Source organism: Ambystoma mexicanum, chromosome 3q (assembly GCF_040938575.1).
Source record: "Ambystoma mexicanum isolate Mex_15411 chromosome 3q, UKY_AmexF1_1, whole genome shotgun sequence".
NCBI lineage: Eukaryota > Metazoa > Chordata > Amphibia > Caudata > Ambystomatidae > Ambystoma > Ambystoma mexicanum.
The window spans coordinates 302087352-302107077 of NC_090926.1; the positions used below are offsets into that span (position 1 = coordinate 302087352).

Here is a 19726-nt window from a genome sequence, read left to right on the forward strand (position 1 = left end):
GTCTACTGGTTTTAATAGGGAAACATGAAAGACTGGATGGATTCACATTTTCTTTGGAAGTGTCAATCTCATTGCCACTGGGTTAATGACAGCTTCTATGATAAATGGACCCAAATACCTGGGAAGAAACTTCTTGGAACCCTTCATAGCCAGGTTTCGGGAGGACAACCAGACAGAGTCTCCCACTTGAAACCTTGGAGTATCACTTTGATGGCGATCATCGAACTTCTTTTGAGATTCTTTAGCTGCAGTTAAGTTAGTTTGAGCCTTAATTGTAGCAGTTAGGATACTGTTATGGAGGTTCTTCACCGCCGGCATCTCTAATGGCTTTGGAGGATCAAATGCAGATGTTCGAGGATGCCGCCCAGGCAGGGTGTAGAACGGAGTGAGTCCTGTAGAAGAATGAATTGAATGGTTGTAAGCATATTCTGCCAACCACAAAATGTCCAACCAGGAATCATCAGTCTGATGAAGCATACAACGCAAGTACTGCTCCAAGGTCTGATTAGTGCGCTCAGTTTGACCATCAGTCTGTGGGTGATGACTTGTGGATAATCGCACATCAATCTTAGCCAAAGCACAGAATTTTCTCCAAAATTCTGAGACAAATTGATTACCTCTTTCGGAAATCACAATGGAAGGAAAACCATGTAGTTTAACAATGTTTTCTAAAAAGGCCTTAGCTAAACTGGAAGCGGTTTGAAGTCCTTGTAATGCTACAAAATGAGCTATTTTAGAAAATAAATCTACTACCACCAAAATGGTGTCATAACCTTCACATGGAGGGAGGTCAGTGATTAAATTCATGGATAAGGTATGCCACGGACTTGGCGGAACATTCAAAGATTGAAGAAGACCTGCCGGCTTACTTTTTGAGTTATTTTGTGCACAATTTCCACAGGTCTGAATAAAATGAATCACATCCTTATGCCAAGTAGGCCACCAATAGTATCTTTTGATTTTTTCCAAGGTTTTGGTCTCCCCTGGATGACCCTCAATCAAGGAGCCATGGTAGTTTGAAATTACTTGATTTCTAATCGCCCCAATAGGTAAATACAAACAATCTTGATAGTAAGGCATTTCCTCCTGAATGCCGAATTGAGTTCCTCAATTGACCCATGCTTGCAGTTCTTCCTGAGTCAAATTCCTCCTCAACTGCTTCTGCAGGTCTTCGAAAAATGGATCCACAACATGAACCAAACCCAAAACTCTTTCTCCTGCGATGATATTAGCAGGAACTGAGGAAACATACGCCTCCTCTCCGTTGCCAATTCGAGACAATGCGTCAGCCTTACCATTTTGTACTCCCGATCGAAAGGTAATGATGAAATCGTATTCAGCGAAAAACAGGGTCCATCGCAGTTGTCAAGCAGATTGTGCCTTGACGGAGCATAGATACTGTAAATTTCAATGGCCTGTGAGAATGGTAATAGTGTGTTGAACCCCTAACAAATAGTGTCTCCATTCTTCCCATCGCTACATTGAAGGCATCGGTTTCCACAATGAAGGGTAGATCAGGTTGAGGATGTTGCAAAACAGGAGCTTCCATAAACTTGACCTTTAAACTCTGAAAAGCGACATCAGCCTCCTTGGTCCATTCAAATCTTTTGTTCTTTCTAAGCAGTGACGTGATGGGGTGTACCAACTGTGAGAACTTTTCCACAAATTGTTGATAGACATTTGCAAAACCTAAAAAGCTTTGGACCCCTTTTACAGATGTAGGGGACGGCCAAGTGAGTATTGCATCCACCTTCCGAATGTCCATCTTGACTCCCTGAGAGGATAACACGAAACCCAAAATTTTGACTTCGGAAACATGAAATGAACATTTTTCCAACTTTACAAAAAGTGAATTCTCACGTAGTTTCTGGAGAACCGCTGTAACATGCTTCACATGTTCCTGGGGATTAGCTGAAAAGATTAAAATGTTGTCACGGTAAACTACTGCGCAAACATCCAATAGATCTCTTAAGACATCATTCATAAAGCATTGAAATGCTGCCGGTGCATTGCACAATCCAAAGGGCATCACTTGGTATTCAAAAAGACCATATCTAGTGCGAAAAGCAGTTTAACATTCGTCGCCCTCCTTTATCCGAATTAGATGGTAAGCACCTCTGAGGTCCAGTTTGGTAAAAATCTGAGCTCCCTTAATTTGATCCAATAAATTGGAAATGAGAGGAATGGGATATCGGTTCTTGACAGTAATTTGATTTGAGGCACGATAATCAATGCAGGTCCTGAGATCTCCTTCCTTCTTCGGAACAAAAAAAGAGGGGAGGCAGCGGGAGATTTAGAAGGTCGAATGAAACCATTGGCTAAGTACTGGCCTAAATATTTCTTCAGGTTCCTTCTCAGTTAACAAATATATCTGACTACAAGGAATTTGACCCCTGGAAGAAGATCAATCTGGCAATCGTAAGGTCGATGTGGAGGAAGGACCTCGGCCAGTCTTTCTTCGAAGACATCCTGAAATTCCATATACTCAGGAGGTAAGATACCAATTAATCCAAGTGTGGAGTCAGTAATTCTCTGGTTTTGAATGGACTTCTCCAGGTCATTCATTAGACAACATGAATCTTCACATTCTGCGGCAAAGGTCAAACATCTAGTCCGCTAATCAATACTTGGATTGTGTTTCTCGAGCGCGGGCATACCAGGATGATCTGAAATTGTGGAGCACTTATAAGGTCGAACGTGATCCTCTCTCTGTGTTTCTCCTGGCAAAGCATGGTAAGATAATCCGTGCGTTGTGTGACAGGACCAGAAGCTAAGGGAGTACTATTGACTGCAGATACATTTTCAGCTTCATACTTGTCCACAAGGGGAAATCCCATCTTAGATGCCAGTTTTGAATCCATGTAGTTACCAACAGCACCACAATCTATGTATGCTTGTAAAGCATGCATTCTAGTGGGCTGCTCTTGACTAAATAGGATGATGTGAAATACAAAGTGTGAGGTCACTAACTCCTTTTCCATGCTCGACAAGCTGACCTCTAAACTTGTCGGGCGTTGGAGTTTTCCGAAATCTGGTCCTTCTTTTCCCGATTGACACCTCCAATGGGTTTTCGTGATGGTTTAACAGGACAATCCTTGAGGAAATGGCCGGGCTTCCCACAGTAAAGGCACAATTGCTGTTGGCGTCTCTTGTCCCTTTCCACCTGTGAAATGGGTCCTCTGACAACTACTAGTTGCATTGGTTCCGTGTGACTCTCAGCTCCAGTTCTTAATTGATTTTCTTTTGGGCAAACAAAATAGGTTCTGTTCTCGGAACGGGAATGATCCACTCTTCTGTCTTATAAACGCTGATCTGATTGAATAGTTAGGTCGATAAATTCAGCAATACCCTCCGGAGGATTGACTACTTGTGCCAACCCATCTTTTAATTCACTGCACAACCCTCTATGAAATAAGGTTGTCCTTTTCTCGGTGGGCCAACTGGTCTCTGCCACTAATCTATTAAAAGTTGCGACATAAGCCAACAATTCTTGGTTACCCTGCCGGAGTGATAGCAACTCATTATCCAGTGCCTGACCTTGGGTATGGCACGCAAATAGTTTTTCCATCTCTTTCTGGAATTCTTGAAGGTTCCTTAAAATTGGATCATCCCTATTGACTAACGGAATAGACCAATCTGCAGCATAACCGCCCAAAAAGGATACTATGAAGGCCACCTTAGCCTGATCTGTGGGAAATACCCCTGGGCGGCAGAGAAAATGTAGATGCCATTGATTCATAAAAACAGCAAACTTCTTAGGATCCCCCAAGAAACGTTCAGGGGGTGCTAAAGGAATATTCCCCGGAACTATTACTTGAACTGGAGTAGGAGGTGCAACTGGAAGGGAGGCTGATGGATTGGTTGCGGGCAAGGGAACTTGACCAGCCTGTGTCTGCAAAGGTTGGCGTGCTAATTCTTCAGTATGATCTCTGTTAACTACTAGCTCCCTGCGCAGTGCACTAGTCTCAGAGCGAGCGGCATGGACTTCCGCTCTTAACTCCCCTAATAACTGAGCCAACTGATCCACCTCTGGATCTCCATAGCACCCAGGCAGAGTGAATTCAAAATGAGGCTTCGCGTTCTGTAACGCTTACCTGAACTCTGCGGGGACGCCCTGGAGCTCTTGGTAATTACCTCTTGTCAGTATGATGGGAAGTGATTTCTGTAGAAAACATAAACAGTAGCTTCCCTTAGTAAAAGGCCCACTAGTAATTTCTGCTCCACTACAACAATATGGAATGATTCGCTTGTAGCTCCGTGAGCTCACCTATTTTTTAGAGCTCTCCATCCTGTTTCTACACAGGGGCGCTAATCCTGAAGAATGGTGATGTTAATGGACGCAGGAATAAATTAAGGAGCAAAATATGACTTTTAACAGGTTCTTGGTAAAAAATAAGGGAAAAAACTGCAATTAGTTGACTGGCAATGGAAATTCGCTAAAAGGTTCAAAGGAAATTCCTAGGGCATGAGGATATGACCGTGAATGTACCAGAAGTATTCCCCATATGATGTATGAGTGAAGGAAATACAATCCAAGCTAATAGTCGTATGGGTAATCAATGTTCTGCATCAAAACACCTCATAAAAGCATAAGAGGACTAACCAATAAGTAGTGTGCGTGTATACAACATTAGCCTAATTCAGGAACAGAAACGCAGACCATTTAACGTGAGTTGCACGTTAACACGGAACCACGCACAAACTGCGAACGGTCTTTATGTGTGAAACTCAACAACTATAAGCAGCGGAATAACAGCGCCACTAACGGCGTCCATAAAACTCTAAATACTTTCACATGGAATGAGAAATAGATAACACTTGTGGCAACAAACCACCAAACAGTACTTGCGTGTGTTCTGAAACTCCTTCCTGCAATTCTGAGGAGAAAACCGTCCGTGACGGAATTATGAGCTGAGATGAAAGAAAGGAAAATAAAAGGGCACACGAACTATGACTTCGGAAGGGGTTGCAGGAGAAAGCTATAACTATGGAGGCAAAGGATAAAAAGGGGGCATTAAGCTCTGACTGAAAAAACAGCTGTGAAGGAATACAGAAAGACTGCTGTAAGCGTTAGTACTGCAGAGCAGTCAATGACGCGAAGCGCGAGTCTTCAGGAGGGCAGGCTTAATATAGGTAAACACAGCAAATGACTAGACCAGTAAGGTTAGTCTTTAATTGGCACAATCAGGCGGCCATTAAGTGAAACAGAAAGTCCTACTGAGTCAATGGGAATTTAAAGGTAACTGCCTGTCTACCCTTGGGCAACACCAATTTCCCCACCAAGATTAACCCTTCAAGGTTTTTAATAAAACTTAACCTGAGAACTGGCCTGTGGTTGTGAAAGTACCTTTTCTACTCGGTGAAGGAGACACCTTTGGTTGATGCCGATGGGCAAGCACAGGTGTAACTGCTTCGGAGGAGCAGGTGTGGCTGCAACTCGCAGTTATGTCGCAATGTTGCACGCTGTTCACGTGGAGGCTGGCGAGAAGACCGTTGCGAATCACGGTATAACCGGAACCATTGGAGAAAGGAGAAAGGGTACGCTGGGTGAAACAGGAGAGGTTCCGCTGGGAAACAGCATAAATGCAATGGAGTTTACTTAGATGGATCACTAGTCATACTGACATATGCCTATTTACGGAGCCAATGTCCCGCCCTCAGACGTACAAAAAAACGAATGGGAAAACGAGACCAAAAGTGGCGTCTTGTTTTTCCTCACCTGTCAAAATCGCAAGTCCCTAAATCTTTCAAAATTGTAAGCCCTTCAGGGTGATTTCGTTCTCAGGGTATGATCTTTAAAAAAGACTCACTCATGGTTTCACTGGCTATATATAGTGTTGCTTCCTCTATAATGATAGTGAGCATTGATATATTACACACCACAGCCACCTGTTTCTTTGCTCTCGAATGGCAACACTGCTTGAAAATCATCTCCCACTTCTAATCTCAGTCTGTCTGGATACAGACACCTTCGTGGTATCTTCAAATCGTCATCCACTCTCTATGCTATGGTATGTTTAGTTTTATCCTTTCTTCCCATTGGTCACCTGTATCCATGCTTGAACACTTTTGCTGTCTCTGAGCCAGCTAATCTGAGTAATTTGACTATTCCTGATTATGTGTACCTTTGTCATAGAATCTGTGTCCTGCAGTTGTACTATGTCCTGTATACCTTCCACATGGCTGCCATTGATGAAATTTTTGCTGTACCTATGCTTGAAAACAAGTACCCTTGTCGTAGAATGCTAATGTTGTCCTTGAAATGCTACTTGTTTAATACTCTGATTACAGCAAGAATGAAGAGGGTAAAGTATCTGAAAAGGAGTTTACCATGCTTATTTTGAGCTCTGCGAGGCAGCGTATCAAGCTTTGGGTTGTCATCGTGACACGGGGTGCGGCGCACTAGATATTATATATCCCTTAATTCCGTTGGTCTGTTGGAGGGGGGCCCCAGAGGTGTCCGTGCCTTGGGCCCCCAAACTGCTTAAGATGGCCCGGCAAAAAAATGTATCAGTTTCCATGGCAATTTTCAAATTGAAGAAAGGAAGCAGATACATTTTTCGGATACCAAATGTCACCATGTGGAGAGGGACTAATATGGATGAAAAAAAAATATTTTGGGGGCACATGCGCAACAAAAACCGAATATTCTACAGTGCATTTTATTTTCAATGTGGGCCTTACAATGAAAAGTGCTTTGTGGGTAAACATAAATAGGACAAAAGGCTGTTAGCTTTCCCTCATTCCCTCCCTTTTTGCTCCTCTTTCTTTCCACTTCCCTTTTTTCTTCCCTCTTCTCTCATCTTTCTTTCCCCTTCTCTTCCTTTCCTCATCTCTTCCCATTCTCTCCTTTCCCAGCCAATAGTGGATGTCCCCACCGCTTCATCCTTTCTCTTCATCTCCCCCCTTGTGTTCCTTTTCCATTTTCTCTTCCCAGACTCTTCCTTTCTTTTGCCTTCTCTTCCTTTCCTATTTTTCTTCCCCTTCTCTTCCTTTCCCCCTTCTCTTCCTTTACAATTTTCTCTTCCCCTTCTCTTCCTTTCCCATGTTCTCTTCCCATTCTCTCCTTTCCCAGCCAATAGTGGATGTTGCCATGCAGCGGGTAAAGATCAATTTCATTTAGGTTGGTCCAAACTGTAAGGGGTGCTAGCTTAACAGGTGATTCTAAATGCTGAGCAAAAGCTTAGATTGAACATATTCTGATTTCAGTTCAGGTGAACCAAAGGTACATCACTTCACCCCCTTTGGTGAAGCGACATCTATTACCTTTTTTGGGGCAAAATAACATTTCATTTCTTAGCTTGACTAATTAAGGTGCAGCAGTATCAAGTATACAATTTCACTTTCTGCATTGTATACCACCATTTGTGGCATTGGAGAGTCTCTGGAGGTCGTAATTCAGGCATACAAGTCGTTTTTGGCTAGTGTAATTATGAAAAGGTTGGAAATGGCAGGGCCGTTGGCAGACAAATTAGCAAGCTGATCATGTCAAACATTTGTTTTTGGATAGATTAGACCGTTTGGGATTCATCGGATATAGAGGAATCATTGTTTGTTTAATGTATAGAAATGTTCTCACAATTTCACAACCGATTACTTATCCAAAGGATAGAGTGGGGAATTTTAATAGCACAAAACATTACCTATTGACATTAAAAACTCAGGTAAAGTAGGGCATTGAATATCTAAAATATTGTGTTAATATTGATAATTGGAGGGATTGGAGAATTCATACAACTTCATGTATATTTTACAGGCTATCCCTAAATTCTGAGTTTTTTTTAATACTGGGGACGGGGTGTGTGTGTGTAGGGGGAGGGCAGATGTAAAGGAAGAGAGAAGTGAATGAAAAGGAGGGGGAGATTGGAGAAAAGGGAAGAAGGAAGAACAATGACAGGCTGCAAAGGAAAGCAGATGGAAAGAAAGAGACCGAAAAGGAGAACGGAAGAGAAGGGGAAAGACAGAAGGGGGAGGAAGAGACAAGGGGAAGAGGAGAAGGGAATTAAAAGTGGGAAGGAAGAGAAAAGACAAGAGCGAGAAAGAGAACGTGGAAAGGAAGCAAAGGATGGACAGAGGATAAGGGGGAATAGAAGGGTAGAGGAAGAGAGAAGGGAGAATGGGAGGCAGAGACGGGTGGAAAGTAAGATAAGTGCAAAGGAAGGGAGCAGGAAGAGAGAAGGCGTAGAAAGAAGGGTATGGAAAAGTGAAGGGCAAAGGAAGAGATGAGGAAAGGAAGGTAGAAGGGTAAAGAGAAGAGGAATGAAGAGTGAAGGTGGAAGGAAAAGACAGAAAAGGAGAGAAGGGGCAACAAAGAAGAGAGAAGACTGGAGGAAGCGAAAGAGAAGTGGGGAGGAAAACAAGCTGAAGGAAGGTAGTAGGAGGAAAGAAGAGAAGGGGAAAGAAAGAGAAGGGAAGGGTGTGAAGAAGAAAGGAAGGGGGAAGTAGGAGAGAAGCACGGGGGACCCCGGTCCACAACGCACCCTATAGTAATTCATTTTTTTAATATAATGGCACGTTATTTTAACCTAAGCTATGAAGTGAATCAGAATCACTTACAGAGCTGCAAATAAGACACAGTGCAATTCAATGATTTGCCCAGGATCACACACTTTGGTTGTACCAGACGGTGGTGCGATATGCACGTAGTTATGTAGGCCAGACCACCCCTGTGCTTTTTTGAGCATTCTTCTTTAGGCCACGCTCACCCAGTCTTAGACCACGCCCATCCGGCAAGCCACACACCCAAACGAGGGACCCCCCCCCTTAATTTCTTATCCCACTTAAAGCACTGTGTGTGCTACAGTGAAGAGAGAGTTACTTTGATCCCCATGAGAGGGGATAAGTAGCAAAGAGGGAGAACCACTTTGCACCGGAAGAGAGCAGTAACAGAGAGAAGAGCCCAACGAAAGGGGTGACTTTTGGGACTCTTGACAAATGAAGGAAGCCCTAAAGTCTCGAGGCAAAGGGGCCTTTTCGCACCGAGAAGAATTGAGCTCGGAATCTGCAAGCAGGAGACCATCCCTGTCTGGAAATGTATTTATGTTTTCATATTTTCCATCGTTTATATGTAATCCTGCTTTCAAGGACTAGTGATTCCAAAGAACCTGTACGTCACGGCTATCCTAAAACAATTCCGATGTAAAAGTCATATTTTTGACCGTTGCTTAATTATTCAGGTGTTAGTACTATTGTATTCCCTCTGCCACGTGACATGCTGGTGCTTGGTCTTCTCCTGGTGTCTCATGTACATCTCGTGTTTGCAACCCCATCCCGTGTGCAATGTTTCTCTTTGAGATCTCCCACCGTCTTCGTCTCATTTGGGATCTTCTCTTCAAACGTTGTTTGCTTCTTCTTGGATCCAAGGTGACGCCACTTTCAGTGCGTGTTCGGTCAAAGAAGATGTATGTATCTTGTCATAAAGATTTGCCGCTAGAAATACACGCGTCCACGCAATTTGTTGTTTTCACTGGTGCTCGTTTATTTCCCGGATTACTCTTCATAAGTAATCTTTTATCAGCGTAGATGCACTCTTTTGCTCCTCACTCCTACACTATGTCCGAAAAACGCGCAGGTCTGCTGTTAACTTCTATTTACCAAGCCTAAAACAGAAACAAGTCTACGCGTTTCTACGACTGACGATAGAACAAGAATATTGAAATACTTTCAAGCCTGCATAAAATATTCCTAAAGTATTTTCTGTAGCTATTTTTAAAAGACGTTTCACACAACCGCCCCTCTTCCGAAACCCAGCTGATTTCTCATTATGAGGCCGCTTCTAGCTCTATAGCAGTCGCTGTTTGATCGCTACAGGCAACAGTCAGATAATTTTTCTGCGCGACCTGTGCGCTTGTCATCAGTTCCATCACATCAATGACAATACTATGGGTGGGGTAATGCAACATGGTTCAACGTCACGTCCGGCTCCTGACAGTTGATTAGGTTATGTATGGTACCCGTGCCTCAATGGTATGTCACTTCCGGGTCCCAACTACGCTCCAGCTTGGGTTTAGAACGAGACTTCAGACCAGGCCCAATCGAAGAACGCACGCGCGAAGACAGTGGCTGTAGTGAGCTCACATAGGGTTAACAACAGGCGGAGTGATACTTACACGAGCCGCTGCGCTGCGGTTCACAGACTTCTTGCTTCGCAGGGCCCCTCTCATGTACTCGTTTTACTCGGGACACGAGCTACTCTGTGCAGATCACATTAGCGGAAATCTCCGGTGAGCCAACTAGGATCTTTCAACATGAGTTGAGGCTTGTTACCACAGTATCCTTCCGCCGCACTATTTGTTACCCGGTGGTGGAAGATGGCGGCCTGAGAAAGCACCGGGAGGAGAGAAAGAAGCGACTGCTAATTTATCTAACACCCTCGTTTGTTTCTGTCTCTGGTGGAGGGCGTCCTGCAGCTCTCGCAGAGGCGGGCCCTGCTCTTTGTATGTTTCAGGCTGCCATCCTTGTGCACCTCTCCTACACCCCCCACCGGTGGCTCGCAATGCTGCCCCCGCCCCTGAGGATGTGGATGCGGAGTGTGGAGGTGAGTGTCTGTAATCTGGTCCGTTTTGCTATAGATCTCTGCTGCCTTGTATATAACCACCTCCTTGCGCCGAAACTCTGCTGCACCCAATGTTTACCTGTTTGGCTAGCTTCACCTCTGTCAAATATGTACGGATGGCTTCCATGCAGAATGGGCCATCCCTGCTAACCCCCACAGGGCGCCTCCACCAACGAGGGTGTCCATTTCAATTTAGATTTGGTCTAGTTAGATTGATAATCGTTGAGATATTAATGTGTTTATAGCCCCAGTTAGGCTACTCTTAACAAGCCGGTGAGGAGGAATGTTCCTGCCTATATCCACAGCACGCCCAGGTGCTGCAGGCTCCCTCTGACTGCAACGACATGTGGTATAGTGTGTCTCTCTGATGTACCTCCAATTTGTTTTCATTGTACTGCAGACTACATCCCAGTTATTTCTCAGTGCTCTGTAAGGGCAACTCTACCTTGATGTACACACGTGTGCTACATGTCTTTCACACCACAATTTCGGCCGGGTGGGGAGCCTCCCCCCCCCCCCTTTATTCAGAAATATGTTGCTGGTATTCTGCTCTTGATCTACCTGCCCCTTGGTGCCCCGATTGCAGTCCTGCATTCATTGTTCTTCTCCACATGTGCTGGCTCTAGCTACAGTCTTGTTTGCCCATGTTTTCTTTTGTTGAGTCCAGTTTGTATGGGCCAAACACTGCTTGCATATCCCCGACTGGCAGTGGTACGCAATGACTGAGCACTCGGTGCTTGTCCATCTCTGCCCATGATGGCATTGTGAGGAAGGACAGTAGACTGCGTACTTACTCCGAGGTTACACAGGATGGATACTGTATCAGGGGCCGGCACTACACACGTAGCCAGGGTTTATTTTTGGTAGGAACCGAGTATGCAAACCAGGAAGGACCTTTCCAGACCCTGCGGATCTTATCAATATCGCCAGTATTAGCGTGTATCAACTATTTCATGTTTCGGACACTATACATTTTTGCTTTGTATTCTATACTTTCCTTATTTCCACTGTAGAACTGAAATAACTGAAAATTGTGACGCTTACGCTTGTCGCCTAGATGGATCTTTGTCAGCTTGTTACAAACTGTTTCTCAACAGTCTACTGTTGACTCCCACAGTGGCAAATATATCAAGGTTGCATTACATCTGTTATGTTGCCGTTTACGACCCAGTCGGGCCATCTGGCTATTCAGAAGAATGTTGATGCAATCTGGCATTAAGGGTGTAGTTTTATTTGGAATTCAAACATTTCGGCTCTTTATCTACATCAACCATACATACGAGCTCTCTTTTTTTTTTTTTTTTTTTTTTTTTACACCAAACCAGCCTTGCTAATTGACCGGAGTGGTGGGAAAATAAATATATAGACATGACTGTTTTGTAATTTGAAACTTATTGTATGGAATTATTTTTTTTTTTATATATATATATATTTTTTTCTATTTAAATGTGTAAGGTGTTTATGTAAAGACCATGAAGGCGCAATAATGCCATATGCCCGCATAGCCTTTTATTCATGTCACGTGCACTTACTTTTTACACCATGAGTATTGTGTATGAGAACAAGCAGCGTTTAAAATAATTAAGCAATACGACGTTGATTTCTCGGTAGTCTCATTCCTCCTATACCATGTAAGTGCGTCCAGTCTCAACACATCCTCGTCCAGAGAAGTCTGTGGGCTGTCTAGTTTTGGATTGGTGTTGAAGCTGGGTTTAGAAGCGAGCGATTTCATGCCAGCAGCATGTATACAACTGTTCCATTGCAGATGCATCCCATCGTGTTCGTGCTGGCTGTATCATTTTGTAGTCTAGTCCTTTGCATGCTATGGGATGGATGTAGTAGTCGATGTTCGGAATATCGTATGTATTCCAGTTAATTTTTGCCCTCCTCTGTGTACGTGTTGGCAGTTGGTGGCAATATTACAATTAAACCAAAACGTACCAACGCGTTTGCAGGTTTTCTGAAATTTACATAAAATGTTTGTTCATATAAGTGTTTTAAAAAACTGCCATCAACTTTGACGTTTTCCTGAAGCTACATGTGTCTGGCAGCCTATGGTGTTTAAACTTTCGATATACGCCACACACGATATGATATTATTGAGTGCTTTTAAAACAAATATGTAACGCGGACCTATACAGAAGCTTACTCTTATCAAAAGATTAGTACTGACAGCTTTTCTAAAAAAAAAAAAAAACCTCCGAAAATCAACCAACAACTATTTATACCATTGTAATGTTCTTGTCAAAGGAATAAAGTACCCCGCCGTCATGTTTCTCAACAAGGCAAATTGTTTTGCTCTAAATGATCACATGCATTATGTAACAAGTCAAACACGGTCTATGGCATGATCTAAAGCAGGGCTTAAAAGGGCTCATAACTTTAAACAAAACTCATTCTCGAACCATTCCATGGCCCAATATAGCTGCATCTCTTTAAAGCACAGTTATCGACGCATAAATGGAAAAGTGAGAGCTTGCGTGTGGAAAGTGATATGAGGAAATTTGGTTGGCTGTGGTATAATAGCTGGAAATACTTTTCTATAATGTGACCTCATGCAAGCAATTTTTACGTCCATAGTATGTAAGGGAGTCAGAAATTTGAGAGCAGATTCATATTATGTTGTGCATATGACCATCGTAGTATACTTCTTTGTACGAAACTTAAATATAGCTGCTTTGTATTAACGTTGTGAATATGGCAGTGGTTGCAAGCCATCTATCAATATTATGACTACATACTAGTTGCAGTATGAAGCCTTTTATCCAAATCTGTTTTGTGGAATTCTTCCCACTCGAAAGACTAGAATCACGATTTTATCTCCCTGTACCTTACCAGAGGAGAAATAGCCATTTGCATATCAGTCTGGTCCCGCGCACAAGTACCACCAGCAAAACGGTTCTGCTTTGTTGCTAGTAGATCAGTGAGGTGTAGCTGAGCTGCAGTGAGTTAAATGTGGTTGTAGACCCTCCTGAGTGGGAACTATCCAATAGAACAAGTGTTTGGCAGTGTTCATTCACTGGAAAGGGGCTCCTGTTGAATACTTTGAGGTTTAATTTTGGTTGTGGACCCCTTGCTCGCTTTTCTTAGAGATGCGCATAACTTCACATCACGGTTGATGTCCACCAAGTTGGAAAAACACGTGTCTGGGCTGGCTGTTGGTACTCTACGTCATAGGAGGCTAATGGTTTGTAGAGCTTGCTGATTGGTAACCATCCCATTGAACAGGTGTTTGGCAGTGTTCAATCCCAGTTGAGGGATTCCATATTTTGCATTTTTTTAGGCAACGTGTTGCACAACTGAGATGTTAAGCACGCAATTTCATGTGGAATATAACAGCACATTGAACCTGTTGCCACAGTAGCTTGTTGGGCCATGCTACCAAGCAAGAGATATATTGTGACGTCCCGTTAGTGGTATTCCCACAGTGCACTTAATGGGGTAAACTATTGCAACTGATCTGTAAAGCAAGCACAGAGACTGCAGCTTGACATTGACACATTGGCACCATGTTGTAAAATTACGCATGGACTATGTCAACCAAGTTAAGCAAGAATGATGGTTCATTAGCATATGAAGCAAACTCTAAAATTTGATACATTTGGGCAGTTCTACATAAGGCAGAGCATATTCTTCAATGATTGTTTGACAGTGGGATGATAACGGGCAGGAACTATTATGACCAGGTTGTAAACTGGGACTGTAGCTTGCTTCATGCATTGTGACTGAATTATAATGTCCAGTGTAAGAAAATATGTTGTTTACAGTTTAATACTATGGAAGAAGTGTTCCGAAATACAAAGCAATGTGGCTTCATAATATGTAAACGGCATTAGTGTGGTGCATCTTCCTAGGCATGTAATATTGCTGATATAGAATCCTATTAAGTAAGCAAAAAATCCCTATTCTATGAAACAAATGCCATCGTAATCGCACAGAGATATGATAAATGACAAGATTTCATGCATATCATAAGCACTGCACTGTCCTCATTAACCTTGCGTAGGACACCTCCCCCCCCCCCCCCCCCTCCTTCCGCTTACCTACATACATAAAAGCTGTATAGATCAACACAGCCCGGCTTTTCTATGGTGAAAATGGGATGGTCGTCTCTTCCTTTTGGCGATTTTAACTCTGCCCATGGCCGAATGGACGGCATTGTCAATAAGTTATCACTACAGTTTTTTTTTTTCTTCTTCCAGAGAACAAATATTCCATTCCTTCAAAGGCTCATCTGTTATGCCAGCTTTCAGCTCCTGACTTGCTTGAAGGTGTGCTGCACATATATCCATTACACCAACCACCTCAGACCTTAGGAGAGTCAACCCTAAAATCTGAATTAGACATTAGGTCTGACCCTACTATAAATGTTGGTTCACAGCGTAACACAAAAATAACCCCGGATCAAGATGGAATATGCTATTCTAGGGCTTTTCCCCTGCCACAACGAAACCCCCAGGTAACCGTTCTTGAACGGCAGCATCTGCAATAAGAATAACAATCTCGGGGAGAAGATTCATTTTTATGACCGTTGGCCTTCCTCCACAGGACAGTCCCAACTTTTCCGATCTTCCCAGGTTGCTCTTATATTCCAGGATAATCAGCCTCATGTAAGTAGTCTATTGCTTTTGTGACATTCACCTCCTTAATATCTAATCTCGCCGCATGTCCCTCAGCACAGATTACCAGCACAGCGACCCCAGGTGAGCTGCAGGGACCCATTACCCCATTCCTTGCCCATGCGGCCTCGGACGCCCCCTTACCCCTAGATACCCTCGTACCGCTCTCATCCCTTTCCCCTCCGCCCGCCTCCCGGACTCTCTGACTGTCTGGCCTTAATTGGCCCAACCAAGGCAGCCCTCTGCCTGGCAGACCTGCGGCTAAGGACCCTAAGGCAAAGGACGACTCCAAGGTGTCCGCAGGGGAAGCAAAGGAAGCCAGCAGCTAACAGACACCAACAAAACTGTAAATGTGGCATGGGTGGGGGTAGAGCAATCCCACTACTCCAGAAAGCCCTCGCCACTCTACCTACCCCTCCATAACGTTGACTATCATAAATGTTGCACTACACTATGCACTAATATATTATGTTATGCTGCTTGGCATTTGTATAGTGCTTTCTATATCGTTGATGGGTCCGCACAGACAATGTTAACTAGTGCCAATGTTTACTAACCCAAGAACGGTCCAGATCGGTCAAGATCAGCCTATGTCACCTTTGACAAGTGTAATAATCGTTAGCATGTGCCACATCTGGGTGGAATTGTAAATGTCAGCATGTGCCACACTTGGTTGGAGTCCTCGATGTAGCCTGCCTCGCATCTAGATAGAATTGTGAATGTTAGCATATGCACAAATAGAGGGAACTCCTAAGCTTAGCGTGCAGCATATCTAGACAGAATTGTAAATGTCAGCATATGCCACACTTAGTTGGAATCCTCAACGTAGCCTGCTTCGCATCTAGATAGAGATGTTATTCAATGATTGATATACAAATCTCCTGCCAAGCCTAGACCAAGCACGCAATCATGAATCCATAACCAACCCACTAACAATTTCACTCGTCTGCATACACCTCTCAAACCAAACACAACCACAAGCCTTAAACGCAGCAAACTGCACAAACTTCACTACACTGCAACAACAAAACAAACCGCACATAGACTTGCACAACAGCATACGACTACCAACCGAAAAACACCCCAAGCCCAGCCAACGGACCCACCGGGCTGAGGCTGCCAACAGCACATCACTGCTATCTTGCACTTCTCCAGCTCATTCCCACTAACTCTCCCCCACTCCCTTTTTCAGAGCCGCCAGAGCGCCAGGGTACCACTCTGGTGGTGATAGTGCGCGGTACAAATATCCTTTAACATTAACACTTGCGCCTGCCATGTGAGCAACATTCCCTTGGGCTTAACCACATTTATTTTGAATCCTGACAACTTCCCAAATGAGTCCAGCCTAATCAAAATGGGTACCGACTGCAGTGGCTTTGTTGGATACAGCAAGATGTCTGTGAACAATGCTGTCTTATACACCTGGTCTCCCAGCGTAAATCTACCCACCCTCTTCACTATTAGCAATCACCAAAGGCTCAATTGCCATCGTGAATAACAGTGGGGATAAGGAACCCCCTGCTTTGTTTTCTTCATGAGCTGGATCCCCTCTGAGGCCACCCCATTCACTGAGACATATGCACGGGGCTGCTGTATAGTGTCCCAAACCCAGTTAGCCGTTTCCTGCCAAAGCTTATGCGCTGTAGCGTTGCAAATAAAAACCTCCACCATATCAAAAAAAGAGCAGGGGGTAGTTGCGTAGCCCTTTTAGAGAAGCCATCGGGTTCAGAGTTTTGTGGATGTTGTCAGCCCCTTGCCTGTTCCTTTATAGAGCCAGCCTGATCAGCATGGTTCAGCTTTGAAAGAACGTCACTTAACCTGTTTGCAAAGACTGTGGTGAAAAGCTTGGCGTCACTTTGAGGGAGAGGGGCGTAAAGGAGACACTCCTCCTTTAAATGCCCCTCTTTATGAATTAGAACTATCCTAGCGTTAAGGAAGGACTCTGGTATCCCCGCCCCCTCGAGGATCGAGTTTAAAAGCTTTTGCAAAAACGGTGCCAAGATTCCCTTCTATCTTTTTATAAAAATGGGACATGAACCCGTATGGGCTCAGCGATTTCCCCAATTTTTATTGAACGGATTGCCCGAGACACCACCTGGAGGTTTACTGGGTCCTCTAGCATCTCCCGATCTGTCTCCGATAAGTACAGGTATCTTTAGCCTAACTAGGAATAATCTCTTGCTCTTGGCCTCTTTCCCCTGCCATGTACAGCTCCCTATAATACTCCCCAAAGACATTTGCAAAATCCATTGAGTGTGCCACGAGGCACCCCTTCCTTCCCCCTTATCTGCTTCTCCGGCCTTTCCTCTTGTTGCTTTTTTAACCCATTGGCGAGCATAGTGTTTGCTTTCTCCCCCTTTTCGTAGAAGGCTTGTTTGCAGAACCAGAATTTCGTCACTTTTGTATCCAACCACAAGTCCCTGAATTACTTCTGTTTGGCCCCCACCGCTTGGACCAACCTTTCTGCCCCTGCACCCTTCCTTCGTATCTCCTCCCTTAATTTCTTCTTTTAGGTTTGTCTCCATCAAGATCCTCTCCCTTGTCTTGGCTGCATCTTCTGCTGCTATTGTCTCCCTGAATGTGGCCTTCCCGCTTCCCACACTGAGACCCAGTTTCCTTGTGTCGTTCAAAGTATCCTCTAATATCCGCCTTTACTTTTTCATCGAAGACCGTATCTTAAAATAACGTGCCATTACACACCTCCACTTCTGCTCTCTTGGGACCTCGTTCCACAATTCAATCACCGCTGCAGTCAGACAGCTTACCAGTTGTATAAAGACCTCTTCCGAGCCGTCTTCAATTAAGATATGGTCTATCTGCGTGTAGGTCCGATACAGGACCAAATAGAATGTGGAGCCCACAGATCAAGAGACCCTCCTTCCAAACCATTAACTGTTGCAGGGTGGGTGCGATGAAATCCTTTTGCGGCATAAATCGGAGTGCTGGGGTCAGTTACCCTGTTCTAAATTTTGGGGCTATCCATTGCCCTCCTCTATCCCTCTTCACCTCATGAATGCTTGGCCAGAGGGATTTCCTGTATATTATGCCCACTCCTCCTTTCTTCTCTGGGCCCGATGCCCAGACCCTGCACAAGTGGCGCCCTGTGACAGCAATCTCCCCCCCCCCCTTCTTATACCTCGTATCTTGCAGAAATAAAACGTTCAACTTCTCAGCCTGAACCTTCTCGCCACCATGGCCCGCTTCCCCAGGGAGTTCATGCCTTTTTAATGTTGTTTTTTACAAAGCTATGCAACGGTGAGGTTGTTTTAGCTAGTACTGGTACACCCCAAAGGGCCTGTGGTACGGATGGCAAGAAACCATTAATACTCTGTCTTTCTCATAGGCTGTTCAAGAAACCCACTCGCCCCATCCCAAACTTTCCGATCTGGAGATGCTGGACTAATCGTCTGGGCCACTCGGGCGTTAATCCCGCATCTTTTACCCAGCAATAAGTCTCTTCTCTTCAGAATCAACCAACGTGTTCTGTATTCTTCTAACCTCACCGTAGTAAGTCCGGCCGTCATAGTGGACCAGACTATCCTCAAGCCTTTAAAGTATTCAGGCGGCCCCTTAGTCCAGATCTGTCAAGTCATGGGTGACGGGCACTCCTCCCCTATCCCTGCAGGTCCTTTCCTGCTTTCCCTCTTGGATAAAGTTATTCCAGACACCACGTCCAAGAGAACCTAATAGACTAGCAATACAAAATGAACAATTAACCAAGAGTATGCCTTAATTAAAATACACCGGCATTGTTTTAGCATTTCCAGCTTCTTCCATTTTTTGACGCCAATTCGGTCATAGCTTTCTCCGGCCCCTCCATAACGTTGTTCACAAGCACCATTCGGGTCTTGGGGGACGGTGTGTTCAACCAGCTACATTTTAGTTTATTTCTGGGCATCCAGGGTGCTCTTCCCCTTCCTTGATTCCCCTTCCATTATGCCTAGGTTGCGTCTCGTTTTCCAGTTTTCAACGTCATCGTACTTTAGGGTGTTGTCCTGCTCTTTGACCTCCAGTTCTTTGATTCTAGTGTCCAGCTTCATTTCCACTATGTCTCCTGAAATCTGGTTGTGCTCGAATGCCTCTTTTCTCTGACCTTCCACTCTGCCTTTCAGTGCCTGTACCGACGCTTGCACGTCACTGTGATTGACCAAATTTTCACCAGCAGTGTATTCATGTAGCCCTTTGTTGTGGTGTCGTCCCTTGATCCTCGACCATTTTCTCTGGTCGCCATGTCTCTCGCTTCTGACCTTTTCCTGGCTCCTCCTGAGCGTTGTGCTGCCACCTGCATTGACTACTTCGAGTCTTTGACTGCGTGCGACGTTGCTGGCTAGTTCACTTGGGCCTGCTCCCCGTGGTATCCCCAGACCTGCCCTGCTCCTGGCCTCTGGCTGTGAGCCCTGCTGTTGTGTGGATATTCACTCTGCTTAGTGTTCCTCTTTCCTCTTAAGGTAGATTCTAAGCAGGCCCTTGCGCTCAGGGAGCCCCTGTGTACCCCACTGAATTCCACTACAAGCCGTCAGGAGTGAATTCCGCTAGAGCAGTCAACCACATA

The 19726-nt window shown here is 44.5% G+C and overlaps 1 protein-coding gene across 3 annotated transcripts in view; it reads left to right on the plus strand.

Annotated features, from left to right (window-relative positions):
• Positions 1 to 10022: 10022 nt before the first annotated feature.
• The window catches only part of KMT2D (lysine methyltransferase 2D), a 2224302-nt gene continuing 2214598 nt past the window's right edge, over positions 10023 to 19726 (plus strand). For all 3 annotated transcript variants that reach the window (XM_069653836.1, XM_069653837.1, XM_069653838.1), the window contains exon 1: positions 10023 to 10537. The gene's annotated coding sequence lies outside the window, so the exon portion shown is untranslated. The remainder of the gene's footprint in view (positions 10538 to 19726) is intronic.